General features: G+C 38.5%; 2 pseudogenes; both read left to right on the top strand.

Annotated features, from left to right (window-relative positions):
• LOC149148276 (DEAD-box ATP-dependent RNA helicase 22-like) overlaps positions 1 to 14,701 on the top strand; it is a 42,892-nt pseudogene extending 28,191 nt beyond the window's left edge.
• Positions 14,702 to 17,655: 2,954 nt separating this feature from the next.
• LOC149148275 (DEAD-box ATP-dependent RNA helicase 22-like) lies at positions 17,656 to 19,517 on the top strand (annotated as a pseudogene).
• Positions 19,518 to 22,167: the final 2,650 nt, after the last annotated feature.

Below are 22,167 nucleotides of genomic sequence, written 5' to 3'. Positions count from 1 at the left end.
TTAGAAAATGACACCACCTCTGTCATCCCCTCTTCAACAGAGGCAACCATAGTAAAAGGTCAGGTGTAGAAAGAGGAACAAAAAAAATGAGTAACTGCAACCCAATAGCCAAGAAAATTCTAGATCTGGAAATCCAGGACTCAAGAGTAGTGGTTTACATAGAATATATGCAAGAACATGCAGTCATATGCAAATTCATGGGAATTTGGCCGACAAAAAAAGCCCTGAATTGGTGGATACAAAACAAATGGACACCTAGGGGAGAAATCAAACTCCAGTTGGGATCCAAAGGATTCTTCACAATAATCTTCGACCTCTTAGAAGACAGAGACATAATTTTTGAAGGAGGTCCTTACTTCTTCAATTCAGCAAGCCTATACATGATATTTTGGAAGGAAAAATTCACTCCAAAGAAGGAGGACTTCATAAGAGTCTTGGTCTGGGTGCGCCTCTATTCCTTACTAATGGATTACTGGGCTCCCTTGGTCCTAAAAGGCATAGGAGACTAATTGGGGGAGTACATAAAAATGTCTGAAGGCACCATAAACGGACACTATGTAACCTGTGCTAGAATTTGCGTGTATATAGATGTCTTTGGAGCCCTCCCAGAAGCAATAAAACTAATCTTGAGGGATGAAGTATAGCTACAAAGTATAGATTATGAACACATCCCCTCCAGGTGTAGGAAGTGACATGAACATGGCTATCTCTTTAGAGACTTTCATCTAAACAAAACACCTCAAAACGTTGAACATGCAAGCAAGAAAAAGGACAGCAAAGGCTTCACCAGAGTCAACATTAGGAACAAGAATAGTAGGAAAAAAAATAATAATCCTAAGAAGGATCAACAAATGGAAGTAAATTAGAACCACTTCGATGCCTTGGTTAACACACAATAATAGTCAGATTCAAATTACCAGACAGGAGATGAATTAGGAGAAGAGGAGTAGATGAAAGAAAATGGGGAACAAGAAGATAGAGAAGGAGATCATAGAAACAGGGAAAACGAGCACACACAAGAGGATACCAAATTGGAAAAAATAGGGACTAAGGAAACCTCTATGGAAAGTGCTATTAAAGAAGCATTGGAAGGGGTAGACCTGGCATGCATAGCAGAAGAATGGAAGATAAATGGAATAGAAGAAATCCGAGAACATCAACTTCAAAAAATATAAGGAGCTTACCTCCTCCAAGAGGAACTAAAACATAGTGCAGTTCACCCCTCACTGGACAACAACACATATAAAGGCATCATGGCAAACATTCCAATGGGAGGGTACAACTCAAAAGGACCAAGCTAAAAAGGAGGTAGAAAGACTACTAGCCAACTCCTCCAAGAACTGGGTGCCAAGCTCATCAATGAAGGAAAGGTAAAAGCTATAGCCCTAACCCCCTCTCCTTACCTATGAATTGCATTTCTTGGAATATAAGAGGACTTAATGGTCCTGGAAAGAAAAGAATCTTGAAAAGTAGAATCCTTTCTGATTCAAGAAACTAAACTTGAATCGGCTCACTCTCCTCTCCAAGAATTATAGCTACGTAACCAACTCAGCCATAGGATCTGCAGGAGGAATCATGACCTTATGGAAAAGCTTGAAGTTTGACCTCATCTCCTCTATGGAAACCAATCACTCTATTACTTCGTTCTTGAAAATTATAGGCTCTAATGACAACATCTGTATTACTAATATCTATGCCCCCCATAAGGTGTGTGATTGAATCAAGATGCTACATTGTATCTCTAATTTTATGGATTCCATTCATACACTTTACAAAATGATTGCTAGGGACTTCAATATGATCACGAATCTGGGGGAAAAAAGGGGAGGAGTATGGAAACTGGACAAGGACTTAGAAGCCTTTCTATCAACTATTGAAAGCCTCAATATCATATACATCCCAACAAGAAATGGTACTTTCACTTTAAACAATAGAAGAGGAGGAGAATGACAAATATCTTCCAGGCTAGATCGTTTACTCCTCTTAGAGGATGCATACCTCTCCTCTTGGGAAACACAAGCTCGTATTCTTCCACAAGCTGGATTCGATCGTTGGCCAATCTCTCTTAAGTCTCATATCTCTAATGGTCCCAATAATAATCCTTTTAGATTCAAGGCCTTTTGGTTGGATCACTCGGATTTCCTGGGCAAAATGAGGCAATGGTGGAATAAATCTACAACCAAATCTGGTAACAACATGTACACCTCTCAACAAAAACTAAGGAAATAAAAAAATGGAACAGAGAAACATTCGGCAACATCACCACGAAAAAAAAAATGGTGCTTCTCCAGCACCATATCATTGAAGAATGTATCACAGACCGCAACAAACAAGAAGAGTAAAAATTACAACAAATATGGGAGGAAAGAACCACTCAATAAGAGAAGCGATGGCAACAAAAATCCAGAATAAACTAGCTAAAATGTGGGGAAAGGAACACTGCTTTCTTCCACAAATCGATGATCTAGCATAGAAGGAATAACAGAATTCTGACTCTAAAGAACCAAGAGGGACACCTCATTCATTCTCAGGAAGATATGGAATAAGAGCTAACTGAGTACTTCAGCTCTCTCCTTAAGGAGCCAAGGAACAATCAGGCAGAGGACATAAACAAATTTACCAAACAATTCCCAAGATCCTCACCAAGGACCATAACAAAATGATTCTTAGAAAAGTTTCACTTCAGGAAGTGGAAGATGTAGTGATGAGCATGCCTAACGGGAAAGAACCTGGACCAGATGGGTTTACCATTAATTTTTACAAATTCTGTTGGCCAATCCTAAAAAATGATGTCCATGCCCTAGTAGAAGAATCCATAATCCAAAAGTTTGTCCCAAAAGTCCTCAATGCCACCTTTCTCACTCTAATTCCCTAGGGTGATTCAACTAACTCCTCGGATAAGTTTTGTCCCATAGCCCTCTGTAATTTCATTTACAAAATTGTCTCCAAAGTCTTAACCAATCGTCTGAAATCCTTCTTGCCTCTTCTCATATCACATCATCAATTAGGCTATGTTGAAGGTCAACAAATAATGGATAGTATCATCCTCTCACATGAGCTAATCCACTCTCTCAATATGCAAAAGAAATCGGGTATGATGATCCAATTAGATATGTCTAAGGCCTTTGACAAAATAAGTTGGGCCTACATGAGAGCAGTTCTTGAAACTTATGGATTCCACAAAGAGAGTATCAAATGGATCATGGCGATGGTGTCTGGTGCTTTCTTCTCCATTCTCTTGAATTTTTCCCCCTCTCAACCTTTCCACCCCTCAAGAGGCATTAGGCAGGGGGGCCCAATCTCTCGCTTTCTCTTTGTCATAATGGTTGAAGTGCTCAGTCGATCCATAATTTTGGCCTTATCTACCAATGATCTATCAGGTCTCAAGCGTCATGCTTTAGCTCCTCCTTCCACACACCAACAAATTTTGGATGAAACCTTGCTAATGGGTCTCTCGACTACCAAAGAAGCTTCCTCCTTCAAGACCATTATTTTTTACTTCTCTGCGGCCTTTGGCACCTCCATTAAACAAGAAAAATCTAAACTATTCTTCTTCAGTACTCCTCTGCCCATTTGTAGAAACATTTTTAGAATCCTTGATTTTCCCATAAGTACTCTCCCCTCCAAATATCTAGGGGTTCCCCTCATAGACATGTCACTGGCCCATGTCACTAAGGAAGAATTGATAAATAAATTAGAAAAGAGGCTGGAAAATTGGACCATTCGACCGCTAAATTTGGTAGGCCATTTGGTTCTTGTAAAATCAGCTTTATAGGTGATCCTACACTACTTATACTCAGATTTGGCTGCCCCAAAAGTGATCTCCAGCACAATTAGGAATCTGCAAAGGAACTTATTATGGAGAGGAACATAGAAAAAGAATAAATGAGCTCTAGTAGCATGGGAAAAAATGTGTAGGCCCAAAAAATATGGTGGCCTTGGGCTTAGGGACATTGAGCTCCTAGGGAAGGACTCGAGTGACAAAAATCTATGGAGATGGTTAGCAAATCTCAATTCTCCCTGTGGTATCCTACGGAAGGAAAAATACACTCCCGCCCACTCGTAGGAGAAAATAATAAGGCTCAATGGCAGCATCAAAGGTTTGGTAATCTAGAATCAAGCATGGAAGAATCAGGCTATCATACAAAAACATAGCTTCTTGGACATTGGGAATGGGGACAAGGCACTCTTCTGGGAAGATGCCTAATAGCAAAGGCTATAACTTGAGAAGGATCAATATCAATTTTTTAAGTATGAGATGTAAAACAAGGGCTGGAGCAGGGTCTATCACTATTGGAAACCAAGCACAAAAGAGAATATCTAGAGAGAATGGATTGATTAGAAAGACTGGGTTCCCCCCATCAAACCTTGGGTTTGGTTTGAGCTATCAATAAAACTACAAAAGAGACAAACAAGATCTGTTGGGGCCAAAACCCAACAGTGCACTTCAACATAAAGGAAGCATACATATACATAGCTCAAGATGATCAAATCCAACCATACCCCAAATGGAAATCAATGTGGGATAGAAGACATTGGCCAAAAATTTCCATTTTCCTCTGGCTTGTCTTGCACAGGAAAATTCTAACTTGGAAAAACCTCCGAAAAAGGGTTTTATTGGAACTTCCAGATGCCATCTATGTTAGCAAGAAGAAGAAACTTCAAATCACCTTCTGAATGAATGTCCCAATGCGACTAAACTATGGGTTTAGGTTAATTTCATCTTTAAAGGATAGGATCAGGATCCCTCCTCCATCCTCAACACCATCTCTAACTGGCATTCTTCCTTATCCCACTGTCCTCTAGTTAACAGAGCATGAAATCTCGTCATGGGCATTGCTTGTTGGGCGCTATGGAAGGAATGCAATGCTAGAATATTTTGAGGTACTTCATCACAGGAGGAAATGACCCTCTCAAAAGTCAAGAATTATATTCGGGAGTCGGTGGCCTCCTCTCTTCTTCAAGATGCCAACGACCCTCCCAGTAGAACAGACTTGAGAGTACTTACTGTTAGAGTCCTATAGCGATAGAATTCATAATTTTGAATTGGTTAGATTTAAGCCTTGTAATATTGTACATACCTTTGCTTTCTGAAAATGTAGTCCATATTAATAAATTAAAAAATGTAAAGAGGGTATGTCCTAAAAGAAAAATCAAAGGACAAAAAGAATAGTAAAAGGTCAAAAAATGAAAATAAATGAACCCCAAAAACAAAAAGAGACCATGAAAGTGTGCGAGTCTAAATGCCACTATTATTTACTTTTATGCATAATAATGATTGTGTGAAGCTTTTTACTCATGCCACAATCCATTATATTCAAACTATTTAACCTTGGCTATTTCATGTTTTCAATTTTATGTTTATAGATAGAAAATAAAATCTGACCAAACAACTTAATCTTGGTAGATCATTAGATAGGTAGAGATAATAAAAGGGGCTCATCAGTTTAATCTGAGCCCTTGGATGATATAAGGTTAGAATTAGATAGTTTACTTTTCAAAAGAAAAATGAGTAATAAGGATCTGTTAGCCTAAATGCACCCAAATAAAATGAAGAAAAAATGGTAGGGTAAGTAATGTGTAAGTAGTGGAAAGGTTGCACAACTACAAAGTTGATTGGATAAAAGCACATTTGTTATGCTTGATTATATGTTTTAAAGTACAGGAGCACTTGACAAGGAAAAAGCAATGGTTAACATGTTCAATTAATTAATTCCCCTTCATTCTTTTTCACCCCTTTTACTCAATAATTTCTACATGCACAAGCAAGTTCTAGCACTCAAATCCTTTAAGTCAAAGAGGCTCAAAGCATTTCTCTGACTTTTGGTGGGACCGGATCCTCGGCTTGATGACTTAAGGATATAAAGTGTTAAACTTCCTTTCATACAATTCATTCCCCTTCATAAAACCCCTTTTCCCAAGGATGAATTTCTTTTGCCTAGGAAAAGTAAAAACCCCCCATATTAAATCATATTTCATTCAAACCCCACAAAAGAATTTTATCCTAAGTATTAAGTGTATGTAAAGCACGCAAATATTGCATGTTACATTATGATTAATGGATATTACCCACTCCGCTCATTCACTTCATATTAATTTTTTAATTTAATTATATAATTCCTAAAATTCCTTTATCCCAGATTAAATTAATTCCCATAACTAAATATCCCAACCCCTAGTTTTAATATAAATTATACCTTTTACCCCATATCCTGACAAAATGTATTAATCCCATCATTTAGCCCCACCTGATCTGCTAATCCAGTGATTAAATCCTAATCTAATAACAAACCGCCAACGATTAAAGCCCTAGGCCCCCTCGAAAGCCTGTGCTTTATCGCCCTTGCATTTACCTGACCCAACTCCTGTCTGATCATCACCTCCCTCATCCGATGGCCACATCCATATTGGTCGAGACCGATCGCCGACCTTTACCCGCTCGATAAAGTGGTTTTCTCCGACCCCCCGACTGCTACGTGTCAAGCATTGGAGTAGATCGGGTGACCCCTCCTAAATACCGCCCCCTCCACAAAAGCGGTGCAATGGCCTGGGAAACCACCTCCCCGCTTAACTGAAAAACCGTCAACTGTTCATTCATAAATGAACCCACCAAAAATAACCATTGTTCTATAAAAGGCCACGAAACCTCTTTTTCCCTTTCTCGCTCATTTTCTATGTAAACACTGCAAACCTTTGTGACTCTTGCAAACGTCGAATTCGTCAACTGTGTTAGTGTCAGTGTCTTCACACTTCCATCGGTGATCACACTTCCATCGGTGATCAAATTGCTCTTTTGCATGCATATTAGGTGTGTCATTCGATCAACTGCATTCCATTAGGTCATAGATCAATTGATGGTAGTGGTTTCATGTTAGTTTCCCTCATGACATCCACCTGCTGACCTGTTTACAAATTTTTTTTAGTCATTCATAGTCATCCTGTTTCATTTCATGTATAACAACTAGTCCTAGGGTTTAGTCCCATTAGGTCTTAGGGTTTGTCAAGCATGCTCAAATAAAGAGGTCAACATGCACATGAAGGTTCATAAAGTCCTAAGTTTACTTCTGGTATGCTTAATAAATCTTTTTCACCTCAAAACTCTGTTTTGAGGTGAAAGCAGAGTATTTTTCTATTTTAATGATTTTCATATAAATTCAATTATTTTTACATGTAATAAGCACTCAGGAGCTGTTCCGGGTCTCCTTGCCAACTCATGCTATTGTAAAAGAAAAAGTATCCTACATCAGTTCATCAAGTTGCTCAGAAAAAGGTCAAATTTCAAACTGAAAAGCAGAGTATTTATAAAAGTGACTAAGACATTAGAAAAGTGGGTTGGAAATGAACAAAAATTAAAATGTAAGGTGTATAAAATCAAAATCATGATAGGAAGTCATTCTATTGTGAAAAAAGCCAAGTGGAGAGCCAAAATCACGTTTTGAGGGAAGAGTGTGCAAAACAGGAGGAAAATTGCAAATCTGGTGCAAACCTGCCTGGCGGTGCACATCAGAGGGTCAGTGTTGCACATCAGGCAGGCGTTGCGCATTGGGCTCAGTGCACTGCACATTGGCCAATGAGGCTTCAAAACCAAACAAATTCATCTCAAATCCTCCCAAATGCTTCATTTGCCTTAATTTGGAGCCTAGGTAGGGTTTTTTATGCTTCAATTATATTTTCATCTCCTAAGACTCAAAACCCTAGTGTGTTTTCCTATCTTATTTGTCACCACTGCAAAATCTTCTTCCTTGTCTCAATATTCCCATTTTCACATGCCCTAAACCTACCCTTTTAATCCTATCTCACTTCACTCATATTCCCTTTCCCCTTTTCCCTATTAAAATTAACCCCTTTATCAAACCCTAAACTCCCTCCATCAAACCCTAGCTCCGATATAAACCCCACTTACCCCCATCACTATTTCCCTTTTATAAATCTCTTCATACTCATCTTCCTCTAACTCGATTATCCACCATTCATCAAACCATCCTAAGAGAGACAAACATGGAGAGGGACAATGAGTATGATTTTGAAGAAGACACTCCTAGTGACCAGAGAGAGAAATGTGCAGTCCAGGAAGCCTCACAAAGGTGGAAAAATCATCAGGGAGGAACCTATCAGCATGAGTGAACTCCTTGCTTTCCCACTAGCCACCACATGTTTCAGATATCAGTCATGTTTTGAGTTCTGTGAAATGGTTGAGAGGGTCAAATTTCACCATGAGTTAGCAAGGCAGTTTGTGATAAACATGGATAACAATATGGTACATCTTATTGGGATAAACTTCACTCTTTCACCCATTATCATTTGCAGAGGCCACAAGAATTCCAGATGTAGGGGAAAAGTGGAACAAAAGGCAAAATATTAGTAAGCAGCATTATGAGCCTTATATCAAGGCCAAGTACCATGGCAAACTCAGCAGGGTGTTTCCTTTTAAATACCTGGAGGACCGGTATGTTCCACTCATGAAACTTATCATTAAATACTTTACATGTGAGGGTAGGTTCTCTAGACTTTATGCCTACCACATCAGATTTCTCATGCACTTCACTAGGTTCAGAATGATGAGCATCCCTTATTTTATATGCAAAAACATAGAGAGGATGACAGTGATTGCAAAGGGAAAACCATATCCACAGCAACTCAATATAATTTATCATTTTTCTGTCATCAAAATTATTGTTTTGCATCAGCTCACTCAGTTTGGAATGCCCTGGGAAACTTTCATTGCCCAGGAGTGCTTCAAGGGGCCTCAAATATTTTCAGATCCCCAAGAGGAAGGTGAACCTTCCGGGCAAAAAAAGGAGCCTGCAAATAAAACAGAGGAGGTTCCTGTGTTTGTCACCTATGAGAGAGGCATAAGGAAGCTTTTTGTTGCTACCAGGCGAGTACTATCTCCACCGGGGGTGGAAGGGGTCTCATTTTCTTCACCAGACCACAGGCAAATGCTATCTTCACCAGGGCTTTGCCTTCTTCTCCAGCTATACAGGTTGGCCAGCAGTCAAAGAGCAGAGACAAAGGGAAGCAAAAGATGCATGAGGAGAGCCATACTGAAGGGCAAGACAGAGAGCTTACTTTGATTGAGGAGGGTGTCACTGACTTGGGCTCTCAAGGCTCAAGAATCAAGGACATGATTATCAAAGAGAAGGAGGTTGAAATACAAGCCTTGTCACTTAACCTTGAGATGGCCAAATGGACCATTAACTATCTTGAGCAGGAAAACAAACAATTGATAGATAAGCAAGCTATTATGGAGCTACAGATGATTAGGGGAGTTAGGCAAGAGGCAAAGAAAACAAAGATCGAGATGAACTCCCTTGAGCAAGAAATTGAGAATGATAGAGAGAAATGGTTGGAAAGGGTGAACATTCACCTTGAGAAGTTGCTTGAGAAAGCCAACAAAGAGAAGAGAATGTTGTGCCATATGGCCTATCATTACTTAACTCAGAACAAGATTTGCAAAACAAGGGTAAAGAGGCTAATAGTCAAGCTAAGAAGAGTTTTGAGGAACAAGAAAGAGCATGATAAACTCAAAATCTTGGTTGAAGCTTCATTAGCTCAGCAAAGCACTTAATGAGGTTGCCTCTTACCAAATTTGAGGAAATTTTGGAAATTTTTTGTCATTTTGCATTTTTGAAAATAGAAACAAAGGAAATTCTGGTTGATGCGCGTTGCGCATTGAATCCTATTGACAAATGGATTATAGATTTGGATTCAGCATCAAAAAATAAGAAAACCCAGAAGGTTTCATCCATTTTGTAGAAGATCTTGGCCACCAAAAGGGCAAAAAATACTCAAAAAATGCCCTCTCTGCCACTTTTTGGACCCACAGGAAGCAGTCTTCGGAGAAGTGATGTTTGAAGGGGCAAATCAACTCCAAATTAGAAAATTCAAAGTGTTCCAGAAACTAGATAGGTAGAGATTTCCAACAAGCTATCTTGGGCCTGATTTTGATGAGTGGAAGGCCTCCAAAAGCGTCCCTAAAGTGGCACTGCGCATCAGGCTCAGGGCGTTGCGCATCAGGCAAACTTTTGTCAATTTTGCCTAAAAGCCAAAATTCGCCTAGTTTCTTTAGCAGTTGACTTCTTCTTCTTGTCTTGGTAAATTTTACATGGTAAATGATGTAATATGATGTAAATATTGATGGAAAACACTTGATGGGGTAGATACATCAAATCAAAAGTGGTTTTGAACTGAATGTATCAGTTTCCTTAGTTTTAGAGGCAAGCTGTTCCACTGCCTATTTTCTTGTTCCTAGTTTAGATGTTGTTGAAACAACTCCTTGACTCATACCCCTGATGACTAGCATGAGTTGTTTGATGCCTATATTGTGTTTTCTCTTAGTTGTTTGTAAAGGTTGGACTTTGGTAGAAGTGGTGGCACTCATTGAACATTTGTATCAGCAGTTTGGCAAGGAATAAAACCAGGTTTCACAGCTATTTTTGTGGGATTCTTGTGACAGTGAGTTTATGTATTGTTTCTTCTTTGTAATGAGTTTTTCTTATGTTTTATATGTATCCAAATCCATCTTTCTCTTCTAAAACTAAATGAATCAAGGTGAATGGAAAAAATACACTGTTGTGCTTTGTCTTGGGAATGCATTTGGTTTTCAATGTTTTCAACTGTTTGAAGAGGATTCATAGTTTCTTTATGCCCTCCTCAACTCCTCAGTTGTCTTAATCTACCATCTCAATCCATTTTGAGTACATAAACCCTTGTCTACCTCGCCCCACAGAACATGACTGTATCCCTGAGTTGATTTCCCGGACCTATCTGCCTTCTCCAATTGATCCAGCAACCAAAACCTAAAAATCAAACCAGAAACCCTGAGCTACTATACCTAGCCTCAAATCTACATTAAATTCAGTCATCTCAAGCCCTAATTACCAATATCCTAATTGAAATTGACAAAGAGAGAGCCCTCTCCCGACCTGGTAGGGCTAGCTACCAGGTTAAGCGTGGTTTGATGTTACCCTAGACCTGCCTTCCTTCAGCCTGAGGTAGATCCAGGCCCTAACATAGTGGCGACTCCACTGGGGAAGAGGTGACAGATCTTCTCCGAGAAAGATCATTCAAGTTGCAGATCTGATTGCTGATGGTGGACAACAGTCAGACACATATGAAGGCTGAAATCATCTACCTGATGACTCCAATGTTCAAGATCCTGAGCTTCGACTTCACTGCCAAAGAATCCAGTTTTCAGAACGTTGATGGTAATCACCAATGATAGGGTATGTGGAAAATCCGTTATCTAGTGAAATGTTATTGATTTTAAGGGATGAGATTGAAAAATTTCAGATTTATTAGAGTTTTCTAACATCATTGTTTCTTAGTTTGAAATCCAGTTGACTCACGCCTGAGAATAAATATTGTTTTCTTGGCTTAGTGGTTGAAAGATTGGAAAATGAAATTGAATTATTGGATGTTCAAATTAAATCACATGAATTCAAAGACCCTAAACAGTTCTTGGAAACTCTCCCTCCTCCCAAAGAAGAAAAGATAAGGCTGCCCTTGGATGATTGGATTGAAGGATGTTATGATTTACAGCGAGGATGTGACAATCTTCAGCGAAGAGCATATGTTAATGAGCTGGGGCAGCAGATAGAATCTGGCTTCTATGATCCCATAGCAGCATATATGGAATATATTTTTAAGTTGAAAGAAAAACTAGGTTTCCTTTTACAGAGCCAGAGGTACTATGGGTATATACTGTTGGTAGAATTTCCAACTATCTTCTGGTTCAAACACTATAAAAAAATAGCATCATTGTCACAGTTACTTGATTGGTTGATATGGCATTACAACATCACTTGATCTATTGGTTTTGCAACAAAGTAGGGTAGATTTGTAAATAAATAAGCTGCCAAAGGCAGCATTTCAGTTTCCGGTATTTGTTTTGTAGAGGTTGCAGTATGCGTATATTTGGATTTGTATGAGTTTTTTTGAGTTTGCAGCTATTTGACCGTACTGCCCAATGGATGAAGCATGGTCTGTGGCATTCTTGACACCTCAAAGGAGCTGCCATCCCCAATGGAGCCAATGTTAGAGTCAGTCTTCGTAGCCTGTCACCAGGGATCAACATGAGCTCTTACTATGTTTGGTTTGGTTAGATGTTTTGCACATGATATTTAGCACAAAACATGTCATAAGTCTATTCATCAGGAGAAGCTCGGAAAGAGCTTTCCAATGGTATATTACACTCCAAAAATCGCTCCCAAATCAAAAGATGTGACCGAATGAGTAATTGACTCAAAGACCCTCCTGTGCAGCGGTTTAGGTATTGAAATATCCAGAGGAAGCTAGGAGATGTCAGTGGCTGGATTGTGATGGGGAAGGAGAGAACATAGCATTTGAAGCCTTTTTATCGTGCTGCTAATCTTCATCTCAACATATGGTGAGCTCGTTTCTCTGCTTTGGTTGAAAGAGATATCCTGTGCAGAGGGCATTGTACATTGTTGACAGTGATTTTGCGGGTGAAAGGTTGGTTTACAGCTGCTGGTCTCATGGTTCTAAAGAGGAATTACTTGAAGATTTATAGATGTTCATTTAGTATCTACTGTCATTTACATCTTTTCCAAGCTTTTCAATTCATCAGCTTGTGTCTATCTGTTTACCTACATTAGATGTCTATGGGTTGTATGTGCGAAAGGCAATCCCGAAATTCTGTGTTGCCATATTAATCTATGTTGTTTCAACAATTGGAAAGACTAAGGATTTATGTGGGTATAGCAATGTTGTTGATTGATGTAACAGTTTGAACAAGGGCATTGAAGAACTCATGCTATAGTTTAATAGGTTTTATTCGAATTTCGAAACCTCTTATACATGGATATGGATCAGAAGACTAGGAGAAGCTCTTCGTAAAGTTAGTAAATGCCTGAATAAAATGGTGGTCAGTGACTACAGAATTGTGGGCAATCATATTCAAAATATTTCGGGATGTCTGCTAAGCATTATTATGAGTAGAGAGGAAATGGGTTCACTGATTCTGTGGGATTCTAGGGACTTCCCTAATCTTCTAAACTTCTCTGTGGGAAATATGTCAACATTTCACAGAGTACAGTTTCATGACTGCAACAAATTTTGCATCTCTGATTGTTTTAAAGATAGGTTGTTTGATTTAAGGATGATAGGTTCATCACCCATTGAAGTAATTAGCCCTGCAAAGATTTTTGTTTTATGAAAGAGGAAACACCTGTCCATGGACCCTATGTGTCTGTTAAGGAAATGCACAGCGAGTAATGCTAGTATACTGATTTCTGCATTGCTCATTTGTTAGGAAGCAACGAGGTTTAGGGATGGCCTTCTGAAGATGTTAGCAGATGATCGAAACATTGGTGATCTCAAAGTACAGATGGTGGATACTTGTACAAAGGGGCAGAGTGTTGATCCAATTCCTTATGCTGTTGTCCAGGTTCCTTTTCCTAGGCTTTCTCCTATGTCGAGCCTATAGGCTGTCCTGAGGTTGTAGTGCCTGAAGTTGATGCTTGGCTTTCATACTAAAAAGAGCATTTTGTCTTATAGAAATCTCCATGGTCCTTGTGGTGATCCTTTGTTGAAAGTGATGGTAGTCAGTGGGAGTCAGGGGTGGCCTGTTGTTCAAGCTTATGTTTTGATTTCAACACCAGGTACTCTGCTTAATTGGCTTTTTGCTTTTGATCCCAGGAGATGGTGCCGCATAGAATTTGTTCAAGATGTAAAATGTGTGGTACTTGATGAGGTAGACATTATTTTGTGTGAAAGCTTCAAAAATCAAATTGTACATCTGATTAATCTGTTTCGGTTGGAAGAGAAACAACTCTCTAAAAGCAATGGAATCAGGGTTTGACGGTTCAGGTGAAGTAGATTCCATGTCTTGGATAGATTTCAAGCCAGAAGAAAATGAGTAGTTGAATTTGGTCTCTGATGGAGAAAGTGAAGATTTACATGATGCATTTAATGACAAAGACGATCTCAGTGAAGAGAAGCTTGATGGACCTGATAAAAAAAAAGGATTGGTTGCGGTCAAGAAAAATATACAAGCAGAGTAAGCAATATATATTTGCTGTTGCAACTCTACCTGAAAGTGGTAAGAAAATTGCAGGAGGCATGTTGAAACGTCTCTACCCAGAAGCCACTTGGGTGAGTGGGAGTTTCCTTCACCGGCATAATCCAAGGTTGGAGCAGCGTTGGATAGAAGTCATGGTAGAGACACAAGTTGAAACACTTATCAATTCAATAAAAGAGGGTTGGGCATTTAAACATTCAGATTCAACTGCTATTGTGAAGCGGACAATGGTTTTTGCAAACACTGTAAATTTAGTTGATTCAGTGGCTAAAATATTGCTTAGAGATGGTATTGAATGTATGCGTTATCATAGAGAGACTTCTTCAGAGGAGCGTGCAGAGACTTTAAAAGTTTTTAAGAGAAAGCGGGGTGTTGGTTTGCACTGATGTTGTTGCACGTGGTCTTGGCATCCAAAATGTTTCACATATTATTCAGGCCGAGTTTGCAACTTCAACAGTAGACTTTTTGCATAGAGTTGGTCGAACAGCGCGTGCAGGTCAACCTGGATTGGTGACAAGCCTGTATGCAGAAGTCAATAGAGCCCTTGTAGACGCAGTCCGTCAGGCTAAAACCTTCGGCCAACCAGTGGAAGGAGCTTTTAGCAGGAAAATAAATTTTAGAACTAAGCTCAAGAAGGCTCACAAGTTGACCACATCTTGAAGGAATGGGCATTTGAAATTTTCGTCTGATATGGTGAAATAGAGAAAAGCTTTTGAACAAACTCAACATTGAAGGGTTACAGTTGCATTACAAATTGTGCATTCAGAACTTGTATGTTTGAATGCAAAACCAAGGCTATTGTATAAACAACAGAAGTCTAAATGAGGTATAAATAATGTGCAAGGGCTAACAGCTTCCATGGATAGAGGAATTATGAAACTGAAATTTAGATCATACCTCTGATATTCAAAACTGTTACTTTTTCTGTGTAGAAGCTTCAAAAAATAGTTCATCACTACTAAATTCGGATTCATGATTTATGTCCATATACACAGTAGAATGGATTCCATATGATTGCTATAAAAGAAGTCAAATAGAAAGGCATGATTCCTGAAAACAGGGTAAAATTCCCTATCAGAAATAGATGCTGAAAAATACATATAAAAATGAACAATGAATGTTTGCCACTTATAAAAAAATATGATAGAGTTAATGTAGGGCTGAAGAAGTTGAAGTTTGATTCAAGATTTGTTGTTTTTCAGAAGCTTGTGGTGTTACTTGCAATGGTTGAATATTTGAGATTTCATTAAGGATATGTAACCAGTTATTTACCAGGAATATCTGAAACAAGTTTAGATTCAAAAGAGGTCAATATCAGGTTTCCAGTGAAAGTTGATGAGAGCAGAGCAACTATATTCATCATTGAAACGAGATAAGATTAGAAGGCGACAAATAAAAGTAAGAGCATTACAAATGGCAGTCAGAGAATATCCAAGGAGGGACAAGAATAGCAGATCGATCAAACAATTCCAAAATTCTTGCAGGTGGGTGCAAGGTGACCAGTAAATCGAATTATTGAGAGAGGCATGTGGCATTATTCGACTTTTTCTAGGAATCGATGGCAAGTATTTCAGCCATGATATCAGCAGCATCGAGTTTTTAAAGGAGAGGTGGCAATATTCAAAATATTCAATGAACAAGTGGCATATATTTTAGGAACCTAATGCATCTACAGAGTGCAGGTGGAGGGCGATTTGATCAGCATCCCAGATTATCCCTGATTTCCAGCAATGTTCCAAAACAGACTTTGGTAATTTGACTTGTGGCAGCAATTCAAATGTTTCTTTTTATTTTTGAGATTTAATTAGGTTATTTTGTTATAATTTAATTTATGTAATTTGACTGCATAAAAAACATATTTAGGTTTTAGTTTGAAGATGTAAGGGTTCAATTTTGGCAGCAGAGAGACTGTTTTGGCTTTGTGTAAATTTTTTCCTAAATATCATTTTAATAAAGTAGTCTTTTGCCCTTTGGATGTAGGATTCATCACGGTGCTAATGTTTAGTATGTTTTTTCTGTAATTCATTTACACATTATGTTTTTTCTGCCTTGTTACAGCACTATTTAAGTGATATGTTAGGAATTCATCCATAACGATGCTCCTTTCGTGATGATTTTGTTGTTAGTTGTAATGGTTGTCTTAGCAAAATTCTTCCTTGGCTAGATGCTCTATTGAGCAACCTTGTGATTCTCTTTCATCTAAAGTTGTTGTTGCAGATTCATCCTTTGTCTGATGCCTGCAGGGCAGCAGGCTTTCTCCCTCATACTTCTCACATTTACAATCTTCACTTGGTTGAACATGGCACTTAATTTTCCCCAGGTTTGCCTGCAAAAACTGACATCGATTCCATAGTCCAAATCATCCTTTCTCTTGTTGTTTCGACCCAAAACAAATCCAATCAAAAACCCTAGAGCTACTATACCTAGCCTAAAATCCATTTTTGAATCAGTCATCTCTACTGAGATTGACAAGGAGAGAGCCCTCTCCTGACCTGGTAGGGCTAGCTACCAGGTTAAGCTTGGTATGTGGTTATCCTAGGATTGCCTCCCTTTAGCTTGAGGTCGATCTAGGCTCTAACAAAATAAGCTGCCAAAGGCAGCATTTTAGTTTCCGATATTTGTTATGTATAGGTTGCAGTATGTGTATGTTTGGATTGGCATGAGTTGTTTTGATTTTGCAGTTGTTTCACCGTATTGCCCAATGGATGAGGCATGGTCTGTGGAGTTCTTGACGCCTGCAAGGAGCTGCCATCCCTAATGGAGCCGATGTTAGAGTTAGTCTTTGTAGCTTATCACCAGGGATCAACATGAGCTCTTACTATGTTTGGTTTGATTAGATGTTTTGCACATGATATTCAGCACAAAACATGTCATAAGTCTATTCATCAAAAGAAGCTCGGAAAGAGCTTTCCAACGGTATATTACACTCCAAAAACTAGCTCCCGGATCAAAAGATATGACCAAATGAGTAATTGACTCAAAGACCCTCCCGTGCAGTAGTTTAGGTATTGAAATATCCAAAGGAAGCTAAGAGATGTCAGTGGCTGGATTGTGATGGGGAAGGAGATAACATAGCATTTGAAGGCTTTTTATCGTGCTGCTAATCTTCCTCTCAACATATGGCGAGCTTGTTTCTCTGCTTTGGTTGAAAGAGATATCCTGTGCAGAGGGCACTGTACATTGTTGACAGTGATGTTGTGGGTGAAAGGTTGGTTTACAACTGCTGGTCTCATGGTTCTAGAGAGGAATTACTTGAAGATTTATAGATGTTCATTTAGTATTTGCTATCATTTACATCTTTTCCAAGCTTTTCAATTCATCAGCTTGTGTCTATCTGTTTACCTACATTAGATGTCTATGGGCTGTACGTGAGAAAGGAAATCCCGAAACTCTGTGTTGCCATATTAACCTCTGTTGTTTCAACAATTGGAAAGACTGAGGATTTATGTGGGTATAGCAATGTTGTTGATTGATGTAACAATTTGAACAAGGGCATTGAAGAACTCATGCTATAGTTTGATAGGTCTTACTCGAATTTCGAAACCTCTTCTACATGGATATGGATCAGAAGACTAGGAGAAGCTCTTCATAAAGTTAGTAAATGCCTGAATAAAATGGTGGTCAGTGACTACAGAATTGTGGGCAATCATATTCAAAATATTTCGAGATGTCTGTTGAGCATTATTATGAGTAGAGAGGAAATGGGTTCACTGATTCTGTGGGATTCTAGGGACTTCCCTAATCTTCTAAACTTCTGTGTGGGAAATATGTCAACATTTCACAGAGTACAGTTTCATGACTGCAACAAATTTTGCATCTCTGATTGTTTTAAAGATAGGTTGTTTGATTTAAGGATGATAGGTTCATCACCCATTGATTTTGTTTTAAAGATAGGTTGTTTGATTTAAGGATGATAGGTTCATCACCCATTGCAAATCTTTTTGTTTTATGAAAGAGGAAACACCTGTCCATGGACCCTATGTGTCTGTTAAGGAAATGCACAGTGAGTAATGCTAGTATACTGATTTCTGCATTGCTAATTTGTTAGGAAGCAACGAGGTTTAGGGATGGCCTTCTGAAGATGTTAGCAGATGAACAAAACATTGGTGATCTCAGAGTACAGATGGTGGATACTTGTACAAAGGGGTAGAGCGTTGATCCAGTTCCTTATGCTGTTGTTCAGGTTCCTTTTCCTAGGCTTTCTCCTATGTCGAACCTGTAGGTTGTCCTGAGGATGTAGTCCCTGAAGTTGATGCTTGGCTTTCATAATAAATAGAGCATTTTGTCTTATAGCAACCTCCATGGTCCTTGTGGTGATCCTTTGTTGAAAGTGATGCAGTCAATGGGAGTCAGGGGTGGCCTGTTGTTCAACCTCATGTTTTGATTTCAACACCAGGTACTCTTCTTAATTGGCTTTTTGCTTTTGATCCTAGGAGATGGTGCCACATAGCATTTGTTCGAGATGTAAAATATGTGGTACTTGATGAGGCAGGCATTATTTTGTGTGGAAGCCTCAAAAATCAAATTGTACATCTGATTAATCTACTTCGGTTGGAAGAGAAACAACTCTCTAAAAGCAACAGAATCAGGGTTTGACGGTTCAGGTGAAGTAGATTGCATGTCTTGGATAGATTTCAAGCTAGAAGAAAATGAGTAGTTGAATTTGGTCTCTGATGGAGAAAGTGAAGATTTACATGATGCATTTAATGAAGAAGATGATCTTAGTTAAGAGAAGCTTGATGGCCCTGATAAAAAAAAATAAAATTGGTTGCAGTCAAGAAAAATATACAAGCAGAGTAAGCAATATATATTTGTTGCTACAACTCTACCTGAAAGTGGTAAGAAAACTGCAGGAGGCATGTTGAAACATCTCTACCCAGAAGCCACTTGGGTGAGTGGGAGTTTCCTTCACCAGCATAATCCAAGGTTGGAGCAGCGTTGGATAGAAGTTGCAGTAGAGACACAAGTTGAAACACTTATCAATTCAATAAAAGAGGGTTGGGCATTTAAATAGTCAGATTCAACTGCTATTGTAAAGCGGACAATGGTTTTTGCAAACACTATAAATTCAGTTGATTCAGTGGCTAAAATCTTTCTTAGAGATGGTATTGAATGTATGTTATCATAGAGAGACTTCTTCAGAGGAGCATGCAGAGACTTTAAAAGTTTTTCAAGAGAAAGCGGGGTGTTGGTGTGCATTGATGCTGTTGCACGTGGTCTTGACATCCAAAATGTTTCACATATTATTCAGGCAGAGTTTGCAACTTTAGCAATAGACTTTTTACATAGATTTGGTCGAACAGCACGTGCAGGTCAACCTGGATTGGTGACAAGCCTATATACAGAAGCTAATAGATCCCTTGTAGATGCAGTTTGTCAAGCTAAAACCTTCGGCCAACCAGTGGAAGGAGCTTTTAGCAGGAAAAGAAGTTTTAGAAATAAGCTCAAGAAGGCTCACAAGTTGACAACATCTTGAAGGTATGGGCATTTGAAATTTTCTTTTGATATGGGGAAATCGAGAAAAGCTTTTGAACAAACTCAACATTGAAGGGTTGCAGTTGCATTACAAATTGTGCATTCAAAACTTGTATGTTTGAATGCAAAACCAAGGCTATTGTATAAACGACGGAAGTCTAAATGAGGTATAAATAATTTGCAAGGGCTAACAGCTTCCATGGACAGAGGAATTACGAAACTGAAATTTAGATCATACTTCTGATATTCAAAACTGTTACTTTTTCCGCATAGAAGCTTCAAAAAATAGTTCCTCGCTACTAATTCCATTCGGATTCATGATTTATGTCCATATACACAGTAGAATGGATTCTATATGATTGCTATAAAAGAAGACAAATAGAAAGGCATGATTCCTGAAAACAGGGTAAAATTCCCTATCAGAAATAGATGCTGAAAAATACATATAAAAATGAACAATGAATGTTTGCCAATTATAAAAAGAGATGATAGAGTTAAAGCAGGGCTGGAGAAGTTGAAGTTTGATTCAAGATTTGTTGTTTTTCAAAAGCTTGTGATGTTACTTGCAATGGCTGAATATTTGAGATTTCATTAAGGATATGTAGCTAGTTATTTACCAGGAATATCTGAAACAAGTTTAGATTCAAATGAGGTCAATATTGGGTCTCTAGTGACAGTTGATGAGAGCAGAGCAACAATATTCATCATTGAAACGAGATAAGATTAGAAGGCGACAAATAAAAGTAAGAGCATTACAAATGGGAATCAGAGAATATCCAAGGAGGGACAAGAACAGCAGATCGATCAAACAATTCCAAAATTCTTGCAGGTGGGTGCAAGGTGACCAGTAAATAAATTTTTGAGAGAGGCATGTGGCATGGTTCGACTTTTTCTAGGAATCGATGGCAAGTATTTCAGTCATGATATCAGCAGCATCGAGTTTTTAAAGGAGAGGTGGCGGTATTCAAAATATTCAACAAACAAGTGGCAAATATTTCAGGAACCCAATGCATCTACGGAGCGCAAGTGGAGGGCGATTTGATCAGCATCCCAAATTATCCTTGATTTCTGGCAATGTTCCAAAATAAACTTTGGCAATTCGACTTGTGGCAGCAATTCAAATGTTTCTTTTTATTTTTGAGATTTAATTGGGTTATTTTGTTATAATTTAATTTATGTAATTTGATCGCATAAAAAACATATTTAGGTTTTAGTTTGTTTTTCTATTTTAATTATTTTGATTCTTATGTTTATGAATCAATAATTAAATATGTAATATTATAAATAGGATTAGTTTGAAGATGTAAGGGTTCGATTTTGGCAGTAGAGATTGTTTTGGTTTTGTGTAAAATTTTTCCTGAATATCATTTTAATAAAGTAGTTTTTTGCCTTTTGGATCTAGGATTCATCACGGTGTTGATGTTTAGTATGTTCTTCCTGTAATTCATTTACACATTATGTTTTTTCTGCCTTGTTACATCATTATCTAAGTGAGATGTTAGGAATTCATCCGTAACGATGCTCCTTTCGTGATGATTTTGTTGTTAGTTGTAATGGTTGTCTTAACAGAATTCATCCTTGGCTAGATGCTTTGTTGAGCAACCTCGTGATTCTCTTTCATCTAAACTTGTTGTTGCAGATTCATCCTTTGATTGATGCCTGCAGGGCAGCGGACTTTCTCCCTCATACTTCTCACATTTACAATCTTCACTTGGCTGAACATGGCACTTAATTTGCCCTAGGTTTGCCGACAGAAACTGACATCGATTCCATAGTCCAAATCATCCTTTCTCTTGTTTTTTCGACCCAAAACAAATCCATTCAAAAACCCTAGAGCTACTATACCTAGCATAAAATCCATTTTTGAATCAGTCATCTCAACTGAGATTGACAAGGAGAGAGCCCTCTACCGACCTAGTAGGGCTAGCTACCAGGTTAAGCCTGGTTTGTGGTTATCCTAGGATTGTCTCCCTTCAGCCTGAGGTCAATCTAGGCTCCAACATAGTGGCGACCATACTAGGGAAGAATTGAAATATATTACCCCAGTACTTTTAAAACAAAATTCTAGACTTTTGGATGATAGGTTTAGAATTCATTAGGCTGAAAAAATTGTAATGTCCATTTGAATTTTGGGGAAAAATCAAACACACTGGCTTCAAGAAGATACACGAGGGCCAATGATCTTGATCCTCCTCCCGTGTTTGAAAATCCTAATCTCATTCCAAGAATACTCAGGCAAGAAAGTTCATTGAGTCCTAGACCGGTTTTTAGATCTCATTCATGCCATGTCGAGTTTCAATATCTTGAAGATCTCCCTTTTGACAAACATTTTGATCTTTCTTTGTTTGAAACCAAATCTGAAACTGCGATTGATGATACCATTTTAAATCCGCAATTTGTTGAAGACCTTGAAAATGAAAGGGCGAACAGATCAATTGATGATTATATCTTAAATTCTCTTCAATCATCCATTGTAGCTACCAATATCCCTGAGCTTCTAGAATCAACATCTGATACTCTTGGTTCATCTGCTTTCTCATCTAGTTCTGAGGTTCATTCTCAACCTCAGTTTATCCCTACCCTTCATGTTCAACCTAGCATATCTAATCAGAGATCTGTCACCTCTACTCCTCCTTCAACCCCTCAAACAC

Source organism: Pinus tabuliformis, chromosome 9 (genome assembly GCF_031772625.1).
Source record: "Pinus tabuliformis cultivar Carrire ecotype Pingquan chromosome 9, CPIR1, whole genome shotgun sequence".
Taxonomy (NCBI): domain Eukaryota; kingdom Viridiplantae; phylum Streptophyta; class Pinopsida; order Pinales; family Pinaceae; genus Pinus; species Pinus tabuliformis.
This window is presented reverse-complemented; position numbering and strand designations above follow the sequence as displayed.